This window comes from Bos taurus, chromosome 13 (genome assembly GCF_002263795.3).
Source record: "Bos taurus isolate L1 Dominette 01449 registration number 42190680 breed Hereford chromosome 13, ARS-UCD2.0, whole genome shotgun sequence".
Taxonomy (NCBI): Eukaryota; Metazoa; Chordata; class Mammalia; order Artiodactyla; family Bovidae; genus Bos; species Bos taurus.
Genome location: NC_037340.1, coordinates 25,693,473 through 25,718,369, shown reverse-complemented (window position 1 = coordinate 25,718,369; position 24,897 = coordinate 25,693,473). Strand labels below are relative to the sequence as shown.

General features: G+C 42.3%; 1 protein-coding gene across 12 annotated transcripts in view; it reads left to right on the top strand.

The window, feature by feature from the left end:
* The window catches only part of LOC788520 (craniofacial development protein 2), a 138,688-nt gene that overhangs the window by 57,720 nt on the left and 56,071 nt on the right, over positions 1-24,897 (top strand). For all 12 annotated transcript variants that reach the window (XR_009496810.1, XM_059892832.1, XM_059892831.1 and 9 more), the window contains one exon: positions 23,752-23,817. The gene's annotated coding sequence lies outside the window, so the exon portion shown is untranslated. The remainder of the gene's footprint in view (positions 1-23,751; positions 23,818-24,897) is intronic.

The window sequence follows — 24,897 nt, the reverse complement described above, 5'->3', positions numbered from 1 at the left end:
TTTGGCTACCTCATGTGAAGAGTTGACTCATTGGAAAAGACCCTGATGCTGGGAGGGATTGGGGGCAAGAGGAGAAGGGGACGACAGAGGATGAGATGTCTGGATGGCATCACTGACTCGATGGGCATGAGTTTGAGTGAACTCCAGGAGTTGCTGATGGACAGAGAGGCCTGGTGTGCTGTAATTCATGGGGTCGCAAAGAGTCGGACACAACTGAGGGACTGAACTGAACTGAGGCAATGCATCTTTTTTTTTTTTTTTTTTTTGAGGCAATGCATCATATGCATATGTACAGACTTCTCAAGCAGCCCACTATGATTGGATACTTAGGTCTCTTAAAGTGTTCCTGCACTATAAATAAGGCTGTGATACACATCGTTATTCACAATGCATTGTGCCCATCTCTGATTGTTGCGGTAGGCTTGCTACTAAAACCATGTGTACTTTGAAAGCTTATTTTTTTCATTGGAATATAATTGCTTTATAGTGCTATGTTGGTTTCTGCTGTGCAACATCGTGAATCATCCATAAGTATACATATATCTCCACCCTCTTGAGCCTTCTTCCCACCCACCCCTCTAGGTCATCTCCGAGCAGAGAGCTGAGCTCCCTGTGCTGTACAGCAGCTTCCCACCAGCTCTCTTATTTTACACACAGTAGTGTATGTGTCGGAGAAGGCAATGGCACCCCACTCCAATACTCTTGCCTGGAAAATCCTATGGATGGAGGAGCCTGGTAGACTGCAGTCCATGGGGTCGAGAAGAGTCGGACATGACTGAGCGACTTCACTTTCACTTTTCACTTTCATGCACTGGAGAAGGAAATGGCAACCCACTCCAGTGTTCTTGCCTGGAGAATCCCAGGGACGGGGGAACCTGGTGGGCTGCTGTCTATGGGGTCGCACAGAGTCAGGCACAACTGAAGCGACTTAGCAGTAGCAGCAGCAATGTATGTCAGTGCTACTCTCTCAGTTGGTCTGTCCGTCACTCCCCCTCCCTGTGTCCACAAGTCCATTCTGCATGTCTCTGCCTCTATTCCTGCCCTGAAAATAGGTTCATCGGTACATTTTTTGTTACTTGTTTTTCTCTTTCTGACTTCACTCTGTATGACAGGCTCTAGATTCATCCACATCACTTCAGTTGACTCAGTTTTGTTCTTTCTTATGGCTGAGTAATATTCCATTCACACTGGCTGAAATGGTCATGATCAAAAAAAATCTACAAACAATAAATGCTGGAGAGGGTGTGGAGAAAAGGAAATGCTCTTACACTGTTGGTGGGAATGTAAGTTGGTGCAACCAGTATGACGAACAGTATGGAGGTTCCTTAAAAAACTTAAACATAGAACTAACATATGACCCAGCAGTTCCACTATGGGGAATATACCCTGTGAAAAATGAACTCAGAAAGACACATATGTGGCAGTGTTCACCGCAGCACTGCTAAAAGATAGCCAGGGCATGGAAGCAACCTAGATGTCCAGGGACAAATGAATGAAGAAAGAAAATGTGCTACTTTGAAAGCTTTTGATACATTATTGCCAGATTTCCCTGCCAAACAATTGCATTTAATATGTACTGTTTATGGAAGTGTTGGGTTTTTTTCCCCCACTCTGTCACCACCTCAGGATCATCATTCTGTTTCTTTAATGTTTCTCAATTATACAGGCAAAACCAACTCATTGTTTTCTTCAGTTTGGACTTCTTGGGAAAAACAGGTCATTCTTACAAAGAAGCCCGGAATTTCCTTCACATTTTAGAGTGTCATCACCATCATCACTCCACTGGGCCTCTGTGGCCACCTCACTCACTCTACCAAAATGCTGACACAGTTTCCTGCCGTCGGAGGGTTCTGTCAGAACATCACATTGCCTAATTTTGATCCAAAATACCAACAGCATTCTTCATTCTTAGAGACAGGGAAGAGAAAGCATCAAATACACATCCTGAGAGATGATAGCAGATGGTAGGAGCATTTCTGCTTTCATTTGTCTGGATTTGTTTAGATGTAGTGACTGAAGGAAAGGTAGGAAAGCCCTTTCATGGACAGAGAAACTGACCTTTCCCAAACCACAGGCAGGGAAAGCTGAGCACTGAAGAATGGATGCTTTTGAACTGTGATGCTGGAGAAGACTCTTGAGAGTCCCTGGACTGCAAGGAGATCAAACCAGTGTATCTTAAAGGAAATCAGTCCTAAATATTCATTGGAAGGACTGATGCTGAAGCTGAAGCTCCAGTACTTTGGCCACCTGATGCAAAGAACTGCTGCTGCTGCTGCTAAGTTTCTTCAGTCGTGCCCGACTCTGTGTGACCCCATAGACGGCAGCCCACCAGGCTCCCCCGTCCCTGGGATTCTCCAGGCAAGAACACTGGAGTGGGTTGCCATTTCCTTCTCCAGTGCATAAAAGTGAAAAGTGAAAGTGAAGTCGCTCAGTCGTGTCCAACTCCTAGCGACCCCATGGACTGCAGCCTACCAGGCTCCTCCATCCATGGGATTTTCCAGGCAAGAGTACTGGAGTGGGGTGCCATTGCCTTCTCAGGATGCAAAGAACTAACTGATTGCAAAAGACTCTGATGCTGAGAAAGATTGAAGGCGGGAGGAGCAGGGGATGACAGAGGATGAGATGTTTGGATGGCATCACCAACTTAATGGACATGAGTTTGAGCAGGTTCCTGGAGTTGGTGATGGACAGGGAAGCCTGGCGTGCTGCAGTTCATGGGGTCACAAAGAGTCGGACACGACTGAGCGACTGAACTGAACTGACTGAAACCAACCTTAAGGAGACTTTGAGCCAGCTCTTGATTTTTTAATGCACCCACAATAGTTTCTCCTTCTGGTATGGAGTTGGAATGACCTTGGATTTCACAGAGACACAGTGCCTCTCATTGCAGACTGAATGACTCATGCTCTGTCTTTCCTCTGTCTCCATTCCAAACAGGGTGCATTTGCTCTTGTCTTTTTCTCCCCTTCCATTAGAAACAGACTAAATCTACTGTTATACTCTCAGAAGTTGAACTTAGTGAACTCTGGGATTCTCATGAAGAGGCCTGAGTGGAGAAAGGCCAGGTCTCATAATTAAGGGCTTTGGGGAGCATCCTTTTGGGCGCGTGCCAGTGGCTTCTGGACCCTGTTGTCCAGCCAGAGCCCCTTCTCTGCGTGTTGCAGTGTGAGTGTGATGTGGCCAGAGTGGATGCTTGAGACTTTTTTCTCTGTGACAGTGCAGAATACGAAAGAAGGGGGAGACACTATATTCATTTCATTTTTAGGTTAAGTTGATGTTGACTTTTAAATTCCATTGGTCTGAGAATTACTATATGAAAAAAATTTAATAAAGTTTGTACTGTGCTGTGCTTAGTCATTCAGTCGTGTCCAACTCTTTGCAACCCCATGGACTGTAGTCCTCCAGGGTCCTCTGTCCATGGGTATTCTCCAGACAAGAACACTGGAGTGGATTGCCATGCCCTCCTCCAAGGGATCTTCCCATCCAGTGATCAAACCCAGATCTCCCGCATTGCAGGCAGATTCTTTACCATCTGAGCCACCAGGGAAGTTTGTACTAATGTATCATTATTATTGATGTAATGGGTTTAAAAGATTGCATTAAATCATATTGATTTTCATTTTAATCAGTCTATTATATGCAATATATATAGTGGATTGACCAGTTTGTTTGGGATTTTCCATAAGATGCTATAGAAGAAACTGAATGGACTTTTTTGCCAACTTAATATGTTAAATATTAAATACAGTTTTCCTATTTAAATACACATGTGTATGTATATATTTGGGTATCCCTGGTAGCTCAGCCAGTAGAGAATACACCTTTAATGCAGGAGATCCCAGTTCGATTCCTAGTTCTGGAAGATCCCCTGGAGAAAGGATAAGCTACCTGCCTCTAGTAATCTTGGGCTTCCCTGGTGGCTCAGACGGTAAAGAATCCACCTGCAGTGTGGGAGACCTGGGTTCGATCCCTGGGTTGTGAAGATCCCCTGGAGAAGGAAATGGCAACCGAACTGACTCCAGTATTCTTGCCTGGAGCATCCCCATGGACAGAGGAGCCTGGCAGTCTACAGTCCATAGCGTTGCAAAGAGTCAGAAACAACTGAGCGACTAAGCACACAGGTACATATTTGCCCAGCTTCAACTTTACACCCCTCCTAGGTTTTAAGGCTTTCTTTCACTTGTTCCAGAACTGCATCTTTTCCCTAAGCTCATGGCAGGTCCCCTCATATATAGAAAACTACTTTGTGTATTTAAATAAGAAAAATTTAGAGATTTGCAGAAGAAAAGCTGCATGGATATAGAAACAGAATATAGAATATACATTTCTAATTCAACCTTGGTGTAAGTCACATCTTCTCTGGGCCTCAGTTTTCACATTATGTAAGGAGAGTTTTATCATTAGAAGAGGTAACACAAGTAAACACCTCTCTTTACAACTCAGACCTGTCTGGGGAGCCAGGCCCTGAGTCTTTCACAAGCCATCAGCTCTTTCCCTCCCTCTTCCTCCTCCTAAATTTTAGCGCAATTCCCCTCTAGCTCTTCACCTGCTAATAAGGCCAGTCCGTAGGGTTAATAACCACCATTGCTTCTTACTCGGTTGTCAGAATAAGTTTGAGGTTCAGAGGTTGGAGTTCAGAGGTTGCTCTGTGAGGCACATAAACCAGGAGCGGTTGAACTTGGAGTTGAACCTATGTTATCAAGCTCCAGAGCCGTGAGCTTAACCACCGAATTATGCCGTCTCCAGCAGCCTGATGGTTCTCCAATTTTTTTTCAGCACTGAAACTTTTTAAGTGATATCTTCCATAAAACCTCAAAATTGGGGCTGCTCTGGGTCAGTGGGAACCAGGGTCTCAGCCGCTTGGCCTCATCTACAAAGTCAGGTGGGCCCCATGGTGCTGCCACAGAACTCTGAGTGGCCGGAAGTGGAAAAGAAACCACTACACTCTCATGACTACACGTGACCACGATGGATGGAGCAACACCCACCTTGCCTCCTCTCCAGAGTCTCTGGGTGAAGACCAAGCAGTCAGGGTCCGCAGAGGCAGAGGCCAGCTCGTGACTCACAGCTTGAACAGCAGCGCCAACAGCCAGAGGGCCCGCAGAGCTGCCCTATTTTCATACTTCCTTTGAAAGCCGCAGAAACATTATCAGGAGACAGGCGGCATCTGCACTTCCTCTGCCTTGATCCCCCCTCACATTTCCAGTAGATATGACAAGGGAGGTGCCCTCGGGCCTTCATTTTGGAGTACAGCCGCCAGTAGCATTGCCAAGTTGGTTAATGGTCATTTGTATCTTTTTTTTTTTTTTTTTTTTGCCACATCTTGTGGCTTGCAGGATCCCTGACCAGGAATTGAACCCTGTCCCCAGCAGCGAAAGCACCAAGCCCTGACCACTGGACCACCAGGAAATTCCCAAATTTGTATTATTTTCATGGTGTTCACCATAATGGTCAAGTGTAAGAACTCTGCCATGGGTGGACCTGGGTTCCCATTCTGGCCCTGCCAGTGAGTGGGCTTGGATCAGCTTTTTAATTAAGATGCCATTTTCTCATCTGAAAAATGAGATAAAGGGACTTCCCTGGGGGCCCAGTGGTTAAGACTTCACGCTTCTGATGCAGGGAGGGAGGGTGCAACCCCTGGTTGGGGAACTAAGATGCCACGTGCCCTACAGACAGTAAATAAATTTTTTTAAAAAAGAAAGAAAATGAGATAAAGCAAGTAAAACCCAGCACAGCATCTACCACAATAAAGTTTAGCTATTAATAATATTGTAAGTTAACAAGAGATATGTTTCTAGTTATAAGAAAAGTCAGTGTTTTAAAAAACTTTATTAATACATATAGTTACATAATTTTTAAGAGATGGACCCATGAGAACTTTTTTTTTTTTTTTTTTTAGTTTGGATACTTCCCTTCTGAACTGCATTTGAATATTTTTTAATGATTTCCACAGTAAGTCTAGTTAATATCCATTGCCACATATAGTTACAAAACTTTTTTCTTCTTATGAGAACTTTTAAGATCTACTCTCTTAGCATGATGTAAGATATAGCCTGTTGACTATAGTTAATAATACCAGTTACAACAGTATTGTGTATTTCAGAGTTGCATTTGAATTTTAAGTGAGTTTTCTCTCACTGTGTAATTTAGGTAGTGCTACTTCCATTTCATGGCACTTCAGTTAGAGGTGCCCTTAGAAACACAGATATTATATGATCAGAGTTTGGGAGTTTTTATTATCTATTGATTAGCTAAATCCCAGGGTTTTAAGAGAATTTGGAAACTTCCTCCAGTTCTTCTCAACCAAATAAAAAACAGTTTTATAAAAGTCAAACATCCTGTGTAGCAGGTTTGGGAATCGTGAATACATCCTTCATATCTCACCATGTTAACAGTGGTAGCAATGTCTGCTTTTAGGTCTTTAATGCTTCAGAAATAGCTAAAGCTTTACTAGAATCTGAATTGTCAGTTTTCTAGTGAAGAAGAATATGGTTTTCATTGCCACTTGCCTCCTGAAATACCTCAGTCCCTTTCTACTGCGGACGAGTGTATTTATAGTACCCACAATTTGTTATTACATTTCAGCTGCTGAGTTAGATGTGCTGGAAGGGTATGTGAGCACAAAACCAGGGCTACACTACCTAATTGGGCCTGGCGGCACTCATCATCAGATAAGTGGGGGAAGAAGAGAATCTATTTTGACTGTAAGGGTAAAAATCATAGTGTAAGAGCCAATCTGAGCAGATGAGGATCAGGGGTGAGCATGCAGAAGAAACAGATGGTGGTGAGTAAAGAGAAGCAGGAGGCCAGGAGTTTTACATAAGTGTGACCTAATCAGAACCCTGGCAACTTGAATGTGATTTAAAAGCACATCTGAAAGAAGTTTGCTTTACTGGTCTCTATGGTGGAAATGGAGTGAGAGCCCTTGGAGCAAGTTTCTAGAACTTCTGGCCACAGTAGAGTGTAAATTATGTAACATTAATCAAATCTGTTTATTGGTATTTTTTAAACTGAGTTTTTAGTTTTGAGTTTAAAATTTTCAAATGTTGTTGTTCAGCCACCAAGTCGGGTCTGACTCTTTGACCCCATGGACTGTAGTACACCAGGCTTACCATCTCCTGGAGTTTGCCCAAGTTCATGCCCATTGAATTGAATGCCATCCAACCATCTCATCCTCTGTCGCCCTCTTCTCCTTTTGCCTTCAATCTTTCCCAGCATCAGAGTCTTTTCCAATGAGGTGGCTGTTCGTATCAGGTGGCCAGAGTATTGGAGCTTCAGCTTCACCATCAGTCCTTCCAGTGAATATTCTGGGTTAATTTATACTTCAGCCAGATATGAAGTTCTCTTTGAAAATGGCCAGTCCACAAACATTGTTAGAGGCACATGTGGTCACAGCATGCTTAGCATGGGAGCCTATATAAACATCCACTCATCCACTTATTCACTTGCCAGTGTGAGGCATTTCTGTTTTCTAGTGCACAGCACCCTGCTGCCCGCTTGGTACCTGTTGGTGGACATAGACGTTTTCAGTTTGGGGCTATTGCAAGTACAGCTGTTAGGAACATCTGTAACAGATCTTTGTTTGGAGATAAGCTTTCTTTTCTCTCGGTAAATACCTAGTGGTGAATAAATACCTGGACTTTGTAGTAGATGCATATTTAATTTTCTTAGAAACTGCTCAGCTGTTTCCCAGAGTGGCTGCACCTTCTTATATTCCCCTCAGTGTGAGTTCCACTTGCTCTACATCCTCCCCAGCATTTGGTATGGTTGTTAATTTCAGCTATTCAAAGGAATAAAACCATCTTATTGTATTTTAATTTGTATTTCTTTAATGAATGGTGATGTTATATATTTCTCTTTCCTTTTACTTTTAACCAATTTGTTCCTGAACATGCAAAGTTGGTGTCTGAAGGCAGCATATATCCAAATACCATCGTACTAATCTGTAACTGTTCTGTAAGTCTGACGTTATTCCAAAATTAAAAGTTTATGTTTTAAAAAAGAGTTATACTAAGAAAAAATATTTTATGTTTACTCATGTAGTCACCATTTCCTGTGCTGTTCATTTCTTCATGAAGATCCACACTCCCTTCTCATATCATTTTCCTCTTCTCTGAAGTTCTTCCTTTAATGTTTTCTATAGTACAGCTCTGCTGGTGATGAATTATTTCAGCTTTTGTTTGTCTGAAACCATCTCTATGTCACCCTCAGTTTTTGAATGATAGTTTTTCAGAATATAGAATTCTAGGTTGACAGTCTTTTTTCAGTAATTTAAATGTGTACTTCCATTATTTCCTTGTTGTTGTTCAGTCGCTAAGTTGTGTCTGACTCTTTGTGACCCGTGGACTTCAGCACACCAGGCTTTCCTGTGCTTCACTATCTCCCAGAGTTTGTTCAAACTCATGTCCATTGAGTCAGTTAGTTCCTTACTTGATTAGTTTCTAATCAGAAGTATATCATCATTATTTTTATGCTTTGGTGTATTTTTCTTTATGTTGCTTGTACTTGGATTTCATTGAGCTTCTGAGGTTTGTGGACTTATACTTTTCGTCAAACATGGAAGTTTTTCAGTCATTATTTCTACTAATTGTCTTTTCTCCACTCTTCAGTTTCAGGTACTCTAATTACACATGTATTCGGTAATGTCTTAAAATTGGCCGACAGCTAATTAATGATCTTTTTACTTTTTATTAAGTTCTTTTTTCTCTGTTCCATTTTGGATATTCTCTATTGCTGCCATCAAGTTCACTAATCCTTTCTTCTGCAATGTCCCGTCTGCCATTAACTCCTTTTCATTGTATGACTTCTCTGTTGCTGCATGACATATCACTACAAATTTAACAGATTAAAACAACACATGAGCATACATAAAAAGGTCACTTTTTAATGAATAATAAAAGCTAACATTTATAGAGCAAAAATAAAAAATAAAAAAAATAAAACAACACATGAGCATACCTCATTTTACTCTGTTTCACTTTATTTAGTTTCATGTATTTTTTTCATACATAGTTTCATACCATTTTTTTGCAAGTTGAAGTTTATATCATGCCATTTTCAAGCAAGTCTGTTGTCGCCATTTTCCCAAGAGCATTTGCTCCCTTGTGTCTGTGTCACATTTTGGTAATTCTCACAGTATTTAAAGCTTTTTTTATATTATTATACTTGTTATGATGATCTGTGATCTTTGATGTTACTATTGTAATTGTATTGAGGCACTGTGAATCATGCCCATGTAAGATGGCAAAATTAATCAGTTGTTGAAATGACAACAAAGGATTTAGACTATCCCATAAAATTAGCTGGTAAAGGAGCAGCAAGCGTTTGAGAGGATTGTCTCCAATTTTGAAAGAAGTTCTCATTCTACTGTGGGTAAAATGCTACCAATCAACATTGCATGCCCCAGAGAAATTGTTCTTGAAGGAAAGAGTCAAGCGATGCAGCAAACTTCATTGTTGTCTTATTTGAAGAAGTTGCCACAGCCACCTCAGCCTTCAGGAAATATCACCCCAATCCATCAACATTACAATAAAACCCTCTACCAGCAAAGAGATTTCAATTCACTGAAGGCTCAGATGATGGCTAACATATTTTAGCAGTGAAGTATTTTTTATTGCTGTTGTTAAAAGTATCAATTCATTGTTTCAGTGTTAGTTACTCAGTCATGTCTGTCTCTGCAACCCCATAGACTGTAGCCTACCAGGCTTCTCTGTCCATGGAATTCTCTAGGCAAGAATTCTGGAGTGGGGAGCCATTCCGTCCTCCAGGGGATCTTCCCAACGCAGGAATTGAACCCAGGTCTTCTGCACTGCAGGCAGATTCTTTACCATCTGAGCCACTAGAGAAGCCCTTCAAGTATCAATAGTTGTTTCTTTAATTCACTCATTCATTCCTTTTTGGCTGCACCGGGTCTTCATTGTTATGTGTGGACTTTCTCTCCTGTCGGTGAGTGGGGGCTACTCTCTAGTTGCAGTGTCAAGGCTTCTCATCGTGGTGGCTTCTCGTTGCAGAGCGTGAGCGGGCTTCAGTGGTTGCAGCTTGAGGGCTCAGTAGTTGGAGCTCACAGGTTTAGTTGCCCTATGACATGTGGTATCCTCCTGGACCAGGGATGAAACCCGTGTCCCCTGCATTGACATGCAGATTCTCAACCGTTGGACCACCAACAAAGTATTTTTAAATTAAGAAACATACATTTTTTAGGTATAATGGTATTGTGCACTTCTCAGACTACATATAGTGCAAACACAACTTTTATATGCACTGGGAAACCAAAAAGTCTGTGTGACTTGCAAGAGGGTAAATCTGGTCTTTGTTATTCTGTCTTGGCAAGAAACAAGTCACAGAGACTTATCCAAAGTATAATGAAATTTTGAAACTACCACAATAATAAAAATCATTGCCTTAACGTTTTTTAAATGAAAAAGCAAGGTGTATGAGAAAGTAGTTTCACGAGCTCCATTATGTTAAAGACATCGTGACTTCCACTGCAAATGAATTTGGTGTAGGCAGAGGAAGATTACCTAAATGCCAAATGAGTACCTGAAATTTCCAAAACTATACGCCATTTTCTGTGTAGCTTTGACCTTTGGCATTACCAGTTGGTAAATACAAAATTGGATCCATTTATGAGTAGGCCCAAAGTGCATTGAATTGGGGTTGGACATTTCCCCTCTAGCCAGTCAAAAAAGTATTCTTCAGTTATTTCTGAGGGTCCCCAAATGGGTCCTCACGTGTGTCTGTAGATCAGTCTGTCAGCCACAGTTAGCACAGCGCATCTGCCTCCTCCCTGGCCAGCCCCCACTCCATCTGCCTGAGAAGCCTCTTGCTAGCATCATTAAGGAAGCCTTCCCTAATGGGCTTTATTATGAGAGAGCCAGCCCTCCGGCTCTCCAGGCTGGACCAGGTTTCTCACAGAGGCAGGGGCTCCAGGCAATTCTGAGCCTACCATGCTTCAGACCTATCACCCCTGTAAGGAAAGCAGTTCAGTCCTCCAACACTGGGGCTCAAATGTAAACCAGCGAGCCAGACAGGGAACAGAGACCACATCACACTCCAGCCTCCTCTTCTCTCCCCACCATGTCTGCGTCAGTCAAACATCCTCTGTTCCGCCCCTGACAAAACAAAGGCCCTTGTGCTCATCAGGCAAAGACAGCAAATATTTGATGGGGCAGAGGGGGAGAAGAGCAGGTATTTCGTGCGTTAGCAGTATCTGGATGCAAAAACCACATAACCCAGGTGCCCTGTTCATAGTTGCTGGAGCTCATTAGCCCACGTCATGTGGACATTGTGACCTTCAGGACATAGAGGTCATCGGGTCTGAAGCCTCAGTTGAATGCCTCATTGAGTTGTTCTTGGATCATCCAGAAAAAGCTGAGGGCGAAAGCCACCCTCCTGGAGTGATCTGGCATTCTCCTTGGCAGTCTAGAATAAGGTACCCTCCTGGAAGGCACGACCTCTCCTGCATCAGGCACAGCTGTGGACTTCTTCCTCCTCCCACTCCTCCTCCAGGCTTCCGCTGACAGATCGGCCCAGCAGAGTCTCATTTCCTTTGGTGTCCTGGACCTTCCTTTCCACTGCGATTATACAAACATTTATTAGAGAATAATTTATTCCTCAGGCCCATTAATGGAGTCCAGATTCCGTTTGTCTTATACGGACGGACAGATGTGCAGTGTTTTGTGCTACTTTCGATGAGCAATGCTGTTTACACAGAATTTTCCTAAGACCACCCAACTCAGTTTGCATGTCATCTTCAGCTACTTCCAAACCCTGGCTTCCAGAGGAAAAGAAAAAATTTAATAACTCAGCGCCCCACCCAGTTTTGAAGACATGACTTCATACTGAAGGAATCTGCAAGCCTGCACTGCCAATCAACATGCCTACATCAAATAAACCATCTCTTATTCTGAAGAAGGGAAGGTGGCTCTAGAAGCATTCTGCTCTCTGACCTCCTCACATGGCTCATGGCTCATTTAGGTACCTGGAGCAGTTGGAAGCCAAGACCATAAATCTAAAAAATAATAATAGTAGATGAAACACTTAATAGTTGGACGTCCCCAAGTCTTCCACTTCTGTAGGTTTCACGTAAATTGCCTTTCCCCTCAGCTCTGGATTATATCTAAAGATACTGCTAATGATTTTTTACACATAGAAAGTTTGCTGGATTTTTATGGTGTTTGCATAAATTGGCTTTTTTTTTTTTTTTTTTTGCTCACTCCATGAACTCTGACACAAGTAAGGCGGTTGGTAGTCTCTCTGTTTTTGAGATAAGTAAATGAGAAATCAGGTGAGTTTGCCAAGGTGTCCCAGTGAGTAATCCATAAGGGCAATCATTCTGGTTGATCATAATCATTTATTTTCTTTTAAACAATCATGTTTAATCTGGAACCATTTCCTATTTTTAAATTTGGTTGTGTTGAGTTTCATAGACACGCCATTACATTATAGATGGATATGAAATATATTATGTTACTTTATTATTTGCCAAGATGTAAGGATACATCAATGCCTTTTATTTGTAAGCCCTGTCTGAATTTTAGCCAGCGATTTGTACAGGAAATGTGAACCAGGAAGCAATATTCTGGGTTTCTTCTGTAAACACTAATGGATTTTAGTCATATGAATGACTGGGAATGTTACTCACATAAAGTACAGTAGAACTTGACAGAGTGGAAAAAATGACTGGAATAAAGGTTAAGATCCCTGGCACTAGGCCTGGATCTATCATTAACTCAATTTTTAAAATCCACATCCTTTCCTTATTTAGATAATAAAAGAGGAAAATCCAATTCAGTACGTATTTATCAGTGGCTTACTGTGGGTGAGGTATTTTACATATGACTTTTTTTTAACTTTTGGCTGCACGGAGTCTTTGTTTCAGCGCATGGGCTGAGTTTCCCTGCAGCGTTTAGAATCTTAGGTCCAGGGTCAGACCCCCATCCCCTGCATTGAAAGGTGAATTCTTAACCACTGGCCGCCAGTGGTTAAGAAGTCCTTACACATGATGACATTTAATTTAAACCTCACAACCATCGAAATGGGTAGGTGTTATTGTCCTATTTTATAGAAGAGAGGACCAACATCAGGGGGCTAAAGAAGGGGGCAAGGTGGGGTCATGTTCCTTTCTGCATACAAAGTCCCACTGGGTGTTAAGGAGCCTGTAAAGATGAAAGGGATAGAGTCCCTCTCAGCGTGCTTTCAAAATAGCAGAAGCGAACAGATGCACAGCCAGTGAGCAGAGAGGTGCCAGTTACGGAGAAAGAAGCAAGCACTGCCTGAAATGGTGCTGAAGGCTAGGGAAGCCCATCAGAAGGACCAGTTGATTCTGGCTGTTGGTGGGCGTCTGGGGGTTGAAGAGGGTCAGGTGCTGACCTATCATGAGAGTAGACTTTAATTTGTCTATCTATATTTTTTACAAGCAGAGATGTGGCAGAAAGACATTCTGGGTGGAGGAAGCATCAGTAAGACACAGTGATGGCTCAATCAGCGGGTTGGTATGGGCAGAACACAGACCCAGGCAAGTGTGTCCCCTCTGGGCCTGCTCCATCCTTGTCGCCCAGAAGCTTGTTGGAAATGCAGACTGTCAGGTCCCATTGCAGAGGAGATCACAGTCTGCACAGATGAGTCATGTGCAGAAGGGGTAAAGGGTCAAGTCACATGGAAAGGTAGCTTCTGATCAGACCCAAGAGAGAAGTATAGGACTTATGGGTTAGATGGAGCAAGACAGAGGGTCGGTCCTGCTCTGTCTTCAGCTCCATCACTTTTCAGCTGTGGGACCTTTGGCGAAGTTTGTTGTTATTGTTGTTGAGTCACTAAGTCGACTCTTTGTGACATCATGGACTGTAACCCGCCAGGCTCCTCCGTCCGTGGGATTTCCCAGGCAAGAATACTGGAGTGCGTTGCCATTTCCTTCTCCAGGGGATCTTCCTGACCCAAGTATCAAACCCATGACTCCTGCATTGGCAGGCAGATTCTTTACCACTGAGCCACCTGGGAAGCTCTCGGCAAAGTTATTAAAAAATTTTTTTTAAGTTACCTGTTGCCTCAAGATTTTTTTAAATGGACTTTATTTTTTTAGAGCAATTTCAGGTTCACATCAAAATCTAGGGGAAAGGACAAAGAATTCCTGTATACCCACTGCCCTCACGCACCCTCAGCCTCCCCGATTATCAACATCTCTGACCAGATTGGTAACCTGTGTTACAGCTGATGAACCTACATTGATTCATCATCACCCAAAGTCCATAGTTTACAGTAGGGTTCATTCTTGGTGTTGTACACTCTAATGGGTTTAGATAAATGTATAATAATATGTATCCATCACCATGGTGTCATAGAGTATTCTCACAACCCTAAAAATCACTTTAAAAATGTGCCCCATCTTTTCATCTCTTCCTCCCCCAAATTCCAGGTAACTACTGATTTTTTTACTGTCTTCATAGTTTTGCCTTTTCCAGAAAGTCATATAGTTGGAATCATATAATATGTAGCCTTGTCAGATTGGCTTCTTTTACTTAGTAATATGCATTTAAGCTTCCTTTCATGGCTTGACAGCTCATTTCATTGTAGTGCTGAATAACATTACATTGTCTGAACGTATCACAGTCTGTTTATACCTTCGCCCACTGAAAGGTATCTCGGTTGTTTCCAAGTCTAGCAGTTGTGAATAAAACTGCTTTAAATATCCAAGTACAAGTTTTCCTTAAGTATTTTTTCAGTTTTAATATTTTTTTATAGAAGTATAGTTGATTTACAATGTTGTGTTAATTTCTGCTGTACAGCAGAGTGATTCAGTTATACATATATACATTCTTGTTTTAAATTTCTTTTCCATTATGGTTTATCATAGGATATTGACTGTAGTTCTCTGTGCTATACAGTAGGTCCTTGTTGTTTATCCATTCGGTATATAAAAGCTTGTATCTGCGAACCTGAACCTTCTATTCCATCCCTCCTCCAGCCCCCTTGCCCTTGGCAGCCACCAGTCTATTTGCTATGTCCATGATTCTACTTCTGTTTCAATAGGTTCATTTGTGTTGTAGTTTAGATTCTACCTGTAAGGGATATATATTTGTCTTTCTCTGTCTGACTTACTTCACTTAATATGGTAATCTCTAGTCGAATCCATGTTGCTGCAAATGGCATTTTGACTTTTTTATGGCTGAGGAGTATTCCAGTGTGTGTGTGTGTGTGTGTGTGTGTGTGTGTGTGTGTACATATCATGTCTTCTTTATTCATTTATCTATTGGTGGCCGTTTAGGTTGTTTCCATGTCTTGGCTATTGTGAATGGTGCTGCTATTAACATTGGGTTATAGGTCTCTTTTTGGATTAGAGTTTTGTCTGAATATATGCCCAGGAGTGGGATTGCTGGATCATATGCTAATTCTATTTTTTGTTTCCTGAGGAACCTCTATACTGCTTCACAGTGGCTAGGGTGTGAATTTTGGTATGGACCCAAGTGTTCTACTCTGTGGGTAAATAACAAGGAGCATGATTGCTGGATCACGTCTTACAGGATTCTGTTTGGACTCATGTAAGCAGTGGCCTTAGCATTCTAGCGCCTAGCATTCAGTAAATGGTTCTCAAAGTCAGACTTGCCCCTTGTATGTATGGAGTGCAGGGCAAGAGAACAAATGGAGATTCACCTATCATATGCCTAAATAGTTAAGGTTTTGAAACTTTATAGATTTGTCCATGGCCAGGCTCATGTTTCCAGCCAGATCACCTGAACTGGAGGCTGTAGGAGCTGTGCTTGTCCAGGCAGTGGACAAGCCTGGGCAGAGCCAAGTGCCTTCTGGGCAGGGCGGGGCACCAGCTGGGCCCAGCACCTGGGTGGTGACCAAGCCTGCCTGAACCCCGCATGGGACTGGCAAGGTTAAGCTCTCCAGGGGGTTGGGGCAGCTAGACTCTTCATGCCTCTCTTTGCTAACTCAGATGCCCCCGAAGACCCTATCCCTGAGCACAGAGGGAACACAGTTATCCGGGGACTCCAGTCTCTGAGGCACCTGCTTTGGGTGATTTAGGGCAGCCAACTTGAAAACAGACCAACCCCTCTTTGTCTGGTTTCCCAAGGTAGGCCACTGCCACCTTCCCTACAACAACCTAACTTGACCCTGCAAGGGTCGGGGGTGAGGCACAAAGCCCAGTTCAGCACACATTTCCCTGTTGCATAATTCCCATTAGCTCTAACTGCCCCAGAGTTTCCCCCAAAACTGCCTTTTAAGACCAAAAAGAAAACAAATGTCTTTGTGTTTTGGTATTTGTGATGTGCAAGACTTCTCTTGCCTGACTCTAAGGATGGCCCTGCCCAACACAATGACAAAACGAGACTCCTTTCTATAGGCATGGGCAACTGCAAACATATTTTGAGCTGAGAGGTCACACAAGGAAGCAGAACCGTGTGGTCCCAGAGTACAACCGGGTGGGAACAAAAGTGGATTCGGTCTAATGCCAGAAAGCAGTGTGTGTTCTGGACGTCTGCTCAGCTCAGGGTGTCCTAGCAGCCCTCGCCCTCCGCCCTTCGTGTTTACCATCCCAGCCCCTGGCAATCTTAAAATGGGTCTGTAAGAGCTGCTTTAAGATTTCTTTAGTGTTAAACAACAATGTCCGTTTGAATTCTTTTATTTAGAATTATAGTTATAAATCTGCCTTGGGTTATCTAGGAGGAAAAAACTATGTGGCGAAAATGACCTTTCAAGAGATGGTTAGGACTTCCCTGGTGGTCCAGTGCTTAAGAATCCACCCTGCAATGCAGGGAATGCTGGTTCAATTCCTAGTGGGGGAACTAAGATCCTACATGCTGAGGAGCAACTAAGTCCATGCTCTGCAACTAAAGAGTCCTCCTGCCTCAAGGGAAGAGCCACATGACACAGTGAAGGTCTTGGGTGCAGCAACTAAGACCTAATGCAACCAAATAAATAAATATTTTTTAAAAAAATAAATGATGAAGTTTATAAGAAAAAAGAAAGAAAAAAAAAGTTACCACTGGGATATGGTCATCCACATTTGAACACGTAGATTTTACTGAAGTCCTTTGGGGTCGCTGACATGTGTTAAGGGCTCAGTTTGTTTTTTCCTTCTGATCCATAATTTAAAAACATAATTTAAACCAAAGCAACAAATCCATACCAGGTTTCAAAACAGAAGGATAGCCTGCTTCAAGGTTTCAGAGTCCATGTAAAGCAATGTCACTGAATCTGTTTTTAAACTTAGTTTCCTCCTTTCTGGGGTTTTTGATAACTAAATTGAAGTAAAGGTCCATTTTTCTCCTTTTCCCTCCCTTTTTCCTTTTTCTTGGTGACCCTTCATTATTCCTACCAGCCTATAGCTTCTTCTTATTATTGTGGTCGCTTCTTCTGTTCCAAAATTGCTTTATTTCTCATAAAGAAAAGAGCCTTTCTCTGTTGGGTAGGGATTACTCTTAGCTAACCAGTACCTCTCTTGGAGAATGGGTGGTATGGAATACCAGTCACAATAGAGCAATAAATCATTGTCATTAAACAGAAAGCCGTTTTGTCCTCGAATAAAGTCTCAACCGTGCTTGCAAAAGCTACACACCAAATTTAGAAAATGCAAAATGTATGTGTCCCTTCAACTGAGCTAAATTGTACATGCTGATATATACATTTTTTTTTCCTGGTTAAATGCTAGTTTGGCTTTAAAATACATCCTTTACTCATCATGAATGACTGATCTTAATAATTCCTGATACATCTTAATAATTCCTGTTTTATTTTTCATGTTCAGAATTCACATGGATTTTTGCATTTATATTTTTTTCAAAGTACTGAGAAGGCTCTTTGGATACCAATGTAATAGAATAGTAGTAATAATAGTAAATAAACAGTTTCTTTATGGGTGGGAATCACTCAGACATCACAGAGGAAGGTCTGTATTCTTTCAGTCTTAGCATTTTCCAGGTTGCTCAAGTCCGCTTCCTTTGTGTCCACTTTCAATCAAACTTTACAGATATTTTCTCACGTGTTTATCTGTAGTTTTTATTTTTTCTCTGTCTCCATCGGGCAATAAGCTCCTTCCAGTTCCTGGACAGCTGGAAGAAGAACTTAGAGCAAGGGAAACCAAGTGCTGCCTGAGAACACTTAGTACTGTAATGTGGGTAGTGGAAGGGGTATTAAAAATATAGCGAACACATGTATGCAGATACTTCAGTGTAGCTCAACAAGCAGTGGATGCCATGGTGTGTCGGCCACAGCGGGTGTAATTAGGGTGAAAATCAGGCTGTTTGTGCTCAAGTCTTCACGCCACTGGCAGTTGCTGCATTCTCAGAAAATTCTAGTTGGACTTGACCTGTTGACGTTTAGAGAGTGTTATCAGACACAGATCAAGTCCAGAGGACCCCAGGAAAGCTTCCTAGAAGAGATCATGCATGAACTGAGTCTTGAGGAAAGAGTAAGAATTACTACCAGGAGCAGCCACAAGCTAAGACGTGGAGGAAGAAGCAGTACATCGTGTGCTGGGGATGCCTAGGATCTCATGCAGCACGGTGATGTGTGATGACGTGTCATGAGTAAGTTGTCACTAATCATGCTTATCAATATTTGCAAATATTGAGTTCTCCTGTAAATTGGTATGAAATCTTAGTCAAGGTTCTGTCGTTGACAGGTAGTGTAAATCTATTTTAAATTACCTTAAGCGAAGATGGTGAATCAAAGGGAAGAATTGAAGCAGCTCATGATCCCCAAGCAAAAATGCAGCCAGGGTTGGGAAAATTATCAGGAGCCCGGCCATCCAGTCTCCTGTTCTACAGATTGTGACCTGCCATCTTGTGAAGCAATTTCAAGGTTAACTCTTTGCTCTGCTGACTGTAAACGGCTCCTACAAAGAATAGATGAGAGGTGATAAAGACAAAAGAGGGTCCAAGCATGATTTCCAGGTGGCTTCTGTCCATCGGGAGAAAGATGAAAACAGCAGAGTGGAGTGATGTGGGTAATTATACCCACAAAATGGTCCACTGTAAAGATTCAGACACCACCGCTTGGGAGCTAGGGGATCACTGAGAAACCCTGAAGGAACATACAGTGGAGCTTGTTTTTAACCAAGACTGTAGCCCTGATGCACAGTTGCCACAGGACAGGAGTCCTCCTTAACCACACGCCTCATGGGTGGCCGTCAGCCTCAGAAACCTTAACCCCAGAGCACGAGACATTCATGTATCAATGATGGACTCAGTGAACTGTGCAAAGAATCATCACGAGGTCCAAGTTGAGAAACTTGGGTAGACATGCAAATTTCTTAGACTAAAAGTAGATGATGATCCTGGGGTAAGCCAAGGCTTTAGGAACTGCTTCTTGTTATGCACCAGGTATTCTGTGCTCAATTCATATTAATTCATTTACTCCTCCCAATAATCCTAGGAGGTAGGAACTATTAACGTTGATTGACACTCTCTTTTTATAGATGAGGACACTAGAGTACTGAAAGGTTAAGTCGCTTCCTCGAGGTTGGACAGCTCATAGAAGGTGGGGCTGGGGCTGGAACCCAGGCAGTCTGGTCCCCAAGGGCTTGTAGGGACCCCCCAGCTGCCTGTTTACCAGTCGCCATGTTTTCCTTTCTCACAGCTCATCCACATATTGTAAGAATGAGATTCTAAACAAAAATGACCTCAGAAACAAATGGATATTTAAATGAGCAAGAACCAAAAAGATGGCAAGTCTGTTTAAAAGGAAGCAAAAATATTGACATAGGAGTTTTCAAACTTTTTGGTTCCCACCGTCTTACCTTGAGGGAAGATTCCCTGGAGGAAGGTGTGGCAACTCACTCTAGTATTCTTGCCTGGAGAATCCCATGGACAGAGGAGCCTGGGGGGCTATAGTCCATGGGGTCACACAGAGTTGGACATGATTGAAGTGACTTGGCACATCTTACCTTGAACCCAGTTAATACAACAGAGATAAGTGGAGTTTCTCTGGGTGAAGCAAAGGGCAGACATACAAGCCACTGCCCTGTGACCTCCACTTTGGCCCTAGGTGGCTTAAAGGACTCAGGGACCGAGTTAAGGGTCATGTCCTATATCCACCACTGGTTGAAAAGGAAACACTGGAACTGATTCATCTCTCCTTGTTATCTGACTTTGTACCACATGTTAAGAGTTTTTGAAAAATTTTTCAACCCTGCAACATTTTCATAAGAAACTCTCCACTTTGATCATTAAAACTTCTTATAATGAACTGTTTGTGTGTTTTAAAAAATATTTCCTTAGTTATTTTGTTATTTTTGGCTGTGCTGGGTCTTTATTGCTGCACGCGGGCTTTCTGTAGTCAAGGTGAGCAAGGGCTACTTTCAAGTTGCGGTGTGCAGGCTTCTCACTGTCGTGGCTTCTCTTGTTGCAAAGAGCGGGCTCTAGAGCCCAGGCTCAGTAGTTTCAATACACGGGCTTATTTGCCCAGCAACATGTGGAATCTCCCCAGAGGAGGGATCAAACGTGTGTCCCCTGCATTGACGGCAAATTCTCAACCACTGATCACCAGGGAAGTGCTATAATGAGCTGTTTTGGTTGGGGGTTTGCCTTTATTTGATATAGTGCCGTTGACCTTACTGAGCACAGGAGAATAGCTGAGAGGAAGGATGAGGCTGAAAAGAAGAGGGAAAAAAGCAAAGTTAAGGCATCTGTGGCGGCTGAGAATGTTGAGAAAGTCTGTGCGTGTATGGATTCTGAAGCAAGTCTCTCTGACTTTGGAAATGAGTGGCTGAGAGAGTGATTCTTTTGTTTATTTGTTTTCTTTACTCATCCCCTTCCCGTTCCTCAAAAGGAATTCAGGATATTATTCTTACTTGGCTATGTTTTTTCCTGAACATTATCTAAACAGTCCAAATTCTCTTTTGTACCAGCAGTCACTATATATGCTGAGCTCTTTTTTGTACCTGGAGACCAAGTCACCAAAACTAGTAATTTCCAATATGTTCGTTTCTGAGGGTGCCTGGACTAAATGTCGGAGACTTCCTTTGCTCTTTATTCATTTGGTTTAATGTTTTTAATTGGAGTATAATTGCTTTACAATGTTGTGTTAGTTTCTCCTGTACAACAGCGTGGATCAGCTATATGTATACATATATCCCTTCCCTCTTGAGCCTCCCTCCCACCCTTCCTTTGCCATTTAAATAAATCCACACAACTGTTACCAGCATTTCTGCCAAGGTGTGTATTTCTCCTAGCCATTTCAGCTTATATATTTTACTTCCTTAGTACAACCAGGACCCAATTCTTCTCCCTGGTACTCTCAAAGATACACTGTTATTTCTACCTTCTAGGAAAGTTGTGGGGGGTGGGGCTTGTTAACACAAGAATAATGCCAAGCTAGACAATCCTAGAACTGAACTGGTTTCCCTCACTTACTAGTAGTGCCTTTTTTTGGGCAAGCTACTCAGACTCCTACTGCCTCCAGTTCCTCATTTGTAAACTGGGGATTAAATAATACCTATTCTGAGCTCTACTGAACCTTAGCAAAATAGATAAATTCATTCATATACAAACTTCTAGCATACAGAAAAAAGACAAAGGCCCACCCAACTCATGAGGCTTGTATAACTTGCTTTAAAAATCCACAGAGGTAGCAAAAGAAAGGAAAGTACAGGTCAGTCTTACTTATGAAGATCAGATGAACAATCCCAAGTAAAATATCTTCAAATCAAAATCAATGATGTTAAAAAAAAGAAAGGATACATCAATCCTAGGAATATCTGTGAACCGCTGTGCAGAGTGATTGCATCAGTGACCCTGATTAAATGGCTTCCCTGTGTCTATGTACTTTGTTCTGTTACTTGATGATTACTTCTCAGATTAATGCTGGGCTTGTTCATGTGACTTGCTTTGCTAATGGGACAGTAGAAACTTGACTCAAGCAGAGGTGTTTAAAAAAAAAAAAAAAGCCAAAACAGCAAAAGATCAGTGGATTCTAGATAGTCTTTGATTTTCTCCTTTGGCTATCAGTTCCCATAAGAAGAAAATTATTGGTTTTATCTAACTTATGGGGCACTTTCAAACATTTCAAGCATTTTCACCACTCCTTTGCAGTTAGGAATAAATGCTTTCAAACTGGAAGTAAGAACATTTTAAGGTCTTTTTTTTTTTTTCCTCTTGAGCAGTAAGGTGAAAAACAAAAGGCTGCTTCATTGGTAAAACTATTATATTGGTTGATTGGCTTTTTTCTTTTTTCCTTTCTGATGACCAGTGCTGTGACAATGTACTTCTAGGTCTAGACTCTGAATTGCAAGTGACAGAATCCAATTCAAACTAACCCAAGAAAATTCCTTTAGGGGAATGAACTCCCTCCCCAAAAGAGGCAGGGCCTTATTGCCAGAATAAGGGAGAAAAGCACTGAACTGGCCAAAGCAACAGCAGTAACCGAAGATACTTCCTGACTCAGCACATCATATGTCTATTCCCTCTCTTGGTGTCTTCTCACTTAGGTTATCATTTGGATGAAGGGACTGCAGTGTCACCGCAGTCTTGCTTGATCATGAAACCAATTGCATATAGGGTGTCCCCTTCAGTTCCTCTAATGCATCTTTGCAAGGAAATCGGAAAATAAGTTGCTTGCCTTCTGTTACCTGTTCTGCACCCATGTTATTCTGTTGTGATATTTACTAAGAAACAACCCATATTTTATTGTGTGTGTGTGTGTGAGGTTTAATTGAGGCAGAATGATGTCCCGTATATAAATACTGTGAAAAGGAATGCTTATAATCTCTAATAGGACTTAAGTGAAAAGTCTCTTTTTTTAAACTGAAGTATAGTTGGTTTACAATGTTGTGTTAGTTTCTGGTGTACAGCAAAGTGATTCAGCTGTATGTATACATATATGTGTGTGTGTTAGTTGCTCAGTTGTGTCTGACTCATTGTGACCCACAGACTATAACCTGCCAGGCTCCTCTGTCCAGGATTCTCCAGCCAAGAATACTGGAGTGGGTAGGCATTCCCTTTTCCAGGGGATCTTCCCAACCCAGGAATCAAGCCCAGGTCTCCTGCATTGCAGGCAGGTTCTTTTACCATCTGAGCCACAAGGGAAGCCCATATATATATATACACACACATATGAAATACTCTTTTTCAGAGTCTTTTCCATTATAGGTTATTACAAGGTATTGTGAAAAGTCTTCTAAATGGGATTCTAGTCTCATATTCCTGAATTCCAGAAAGTTCCTGAGGCTTCATCATCCTTGTGTCACGATCTAAGTGTAATAGTTATTGATCTGTAGCCTTTTAGAATTGCCCTTGATACAGATAAGGGATTGGACCCACATTGGTAGTGAGGAGAGGGGGTCTATAACCTCTGTGGGAACCACAGTCTAATTGTTCCCCATTGCAGGGCTGTAACTGGGGCTGTTGGCACAGCTGACAAACGCTAGGCCCCCTCCCCAGCTCCCCCCGCCGTAGCCCTAACCACCCCAGGGAAGTCCGGGAGCATGACTGTCTTCTCCAATTCCATCTGCCTCAGAATAGGCTCGGGCACCTTCCATGGTTTTATTTTGTTCCAAAATTAGATTTGCTTGTCCTCTCCCCACTCCCTCCATCCCCTCTCCACACAGCCTCGGCTATCAGCCATTAGGATGCTTTGTCTCAAACACGGTGGCAGGAGACTGGCTCTTGGTAACCATAGGCAACCATGAATCAGGACCAGCTATTTGTGCTATATTTGCAAGGCACAATCCAGCTCCTGGCTGGGTAGATGGGGAAACGTGCTGTATACAGCTTTTCTTGTATAGTAAAACATTATCTCCCCCTTTCTGTTTAGAATGACCAGTCCATGGATGAGATGCAAATCATTGGAGGCGATGATCTTTGGACTCTGGCTGGAAAGGTTTGTTCATGTGACTCTGCTTTGTGCCCACTGAGGCCTGGGTGTTGCGGGGAAAACAGTAACCTCCATTTCAGGTCAGCGCTGCAGTCCATTTCAGACACTCTCCTGGGTTTGCTAATTCATGCAAATGAATGTGTGGATCCTTTTAATGATTCCTCCTTTTATAAAACACTCCTTTTATAATGCTTCCAAGGCCTGACTCAGACCATATCTTTCGTCTCCAAGCTTCCTTCCAATCTTATTTCAGACAACCTCACATTACAAACCCCCCTTAACACTCCTTCTTCTCTTTCCCATTTTTTTTTTCCTACTCACACTTTCAGGTACCTCCTGAAAGGGAATTCTTTTCCTTTTTTGTCTGATTTTCACCCTTCATCTCCTCCTGGGCACCAAAGCACTTTAGTAAGACATTTAAACATGTTTGTTGAAGTGTTTAAAATTTAGGCAGGGAATTAAAAAAAAGAATATCTAAAGACTTTTCATTTTTCAACACTTTGCCTCCCCCTCCGGCGCTGTCCCCCATTAAAAAAATGTATCCCATGAGATTTTGAGGCAGGCACCTCCGATATTAACTTGGAGATCCAAATCTGCCAAAGCTTAGTAATTACATGAAAAACTCTGGATTCTGACAGAAATCCATGCATTGGGAAGGAAGAGTGTTTCATCAAGCAGATGGTCTGTGCAAGTGTGACCTGAAACGCGAGTTTTGCCATGAATGAAAGCAACACAGAATTTGTTTTTCTTCAGCTCTCCTGACATTATCTAGTATTCATTATCCCTGAGCAACTTAAGCTTTCTAAGTGAAACGAAGCAGTCTGTTACACAAGCTTAATCTCGTATCTGCAGTTGTTACTGGTTTGCAGTGCCCACCTGGGGAGGGGATAGTAGCCATATTTAATAAAAATGTGTATAATAACACTAGGAACATTGAAGAGCCACAAGGGCTAACTGCAGAACAGCTTCCTTCCTCTCCTCAGAAGATAGCTTAGCATCTGAGTGTTAAATTGCTACCTAGTAGTAAACTGCGTCCTACAGAAACTGGAATTCACTTGTTGGTGTTAATGTATGTATCACGAGGCC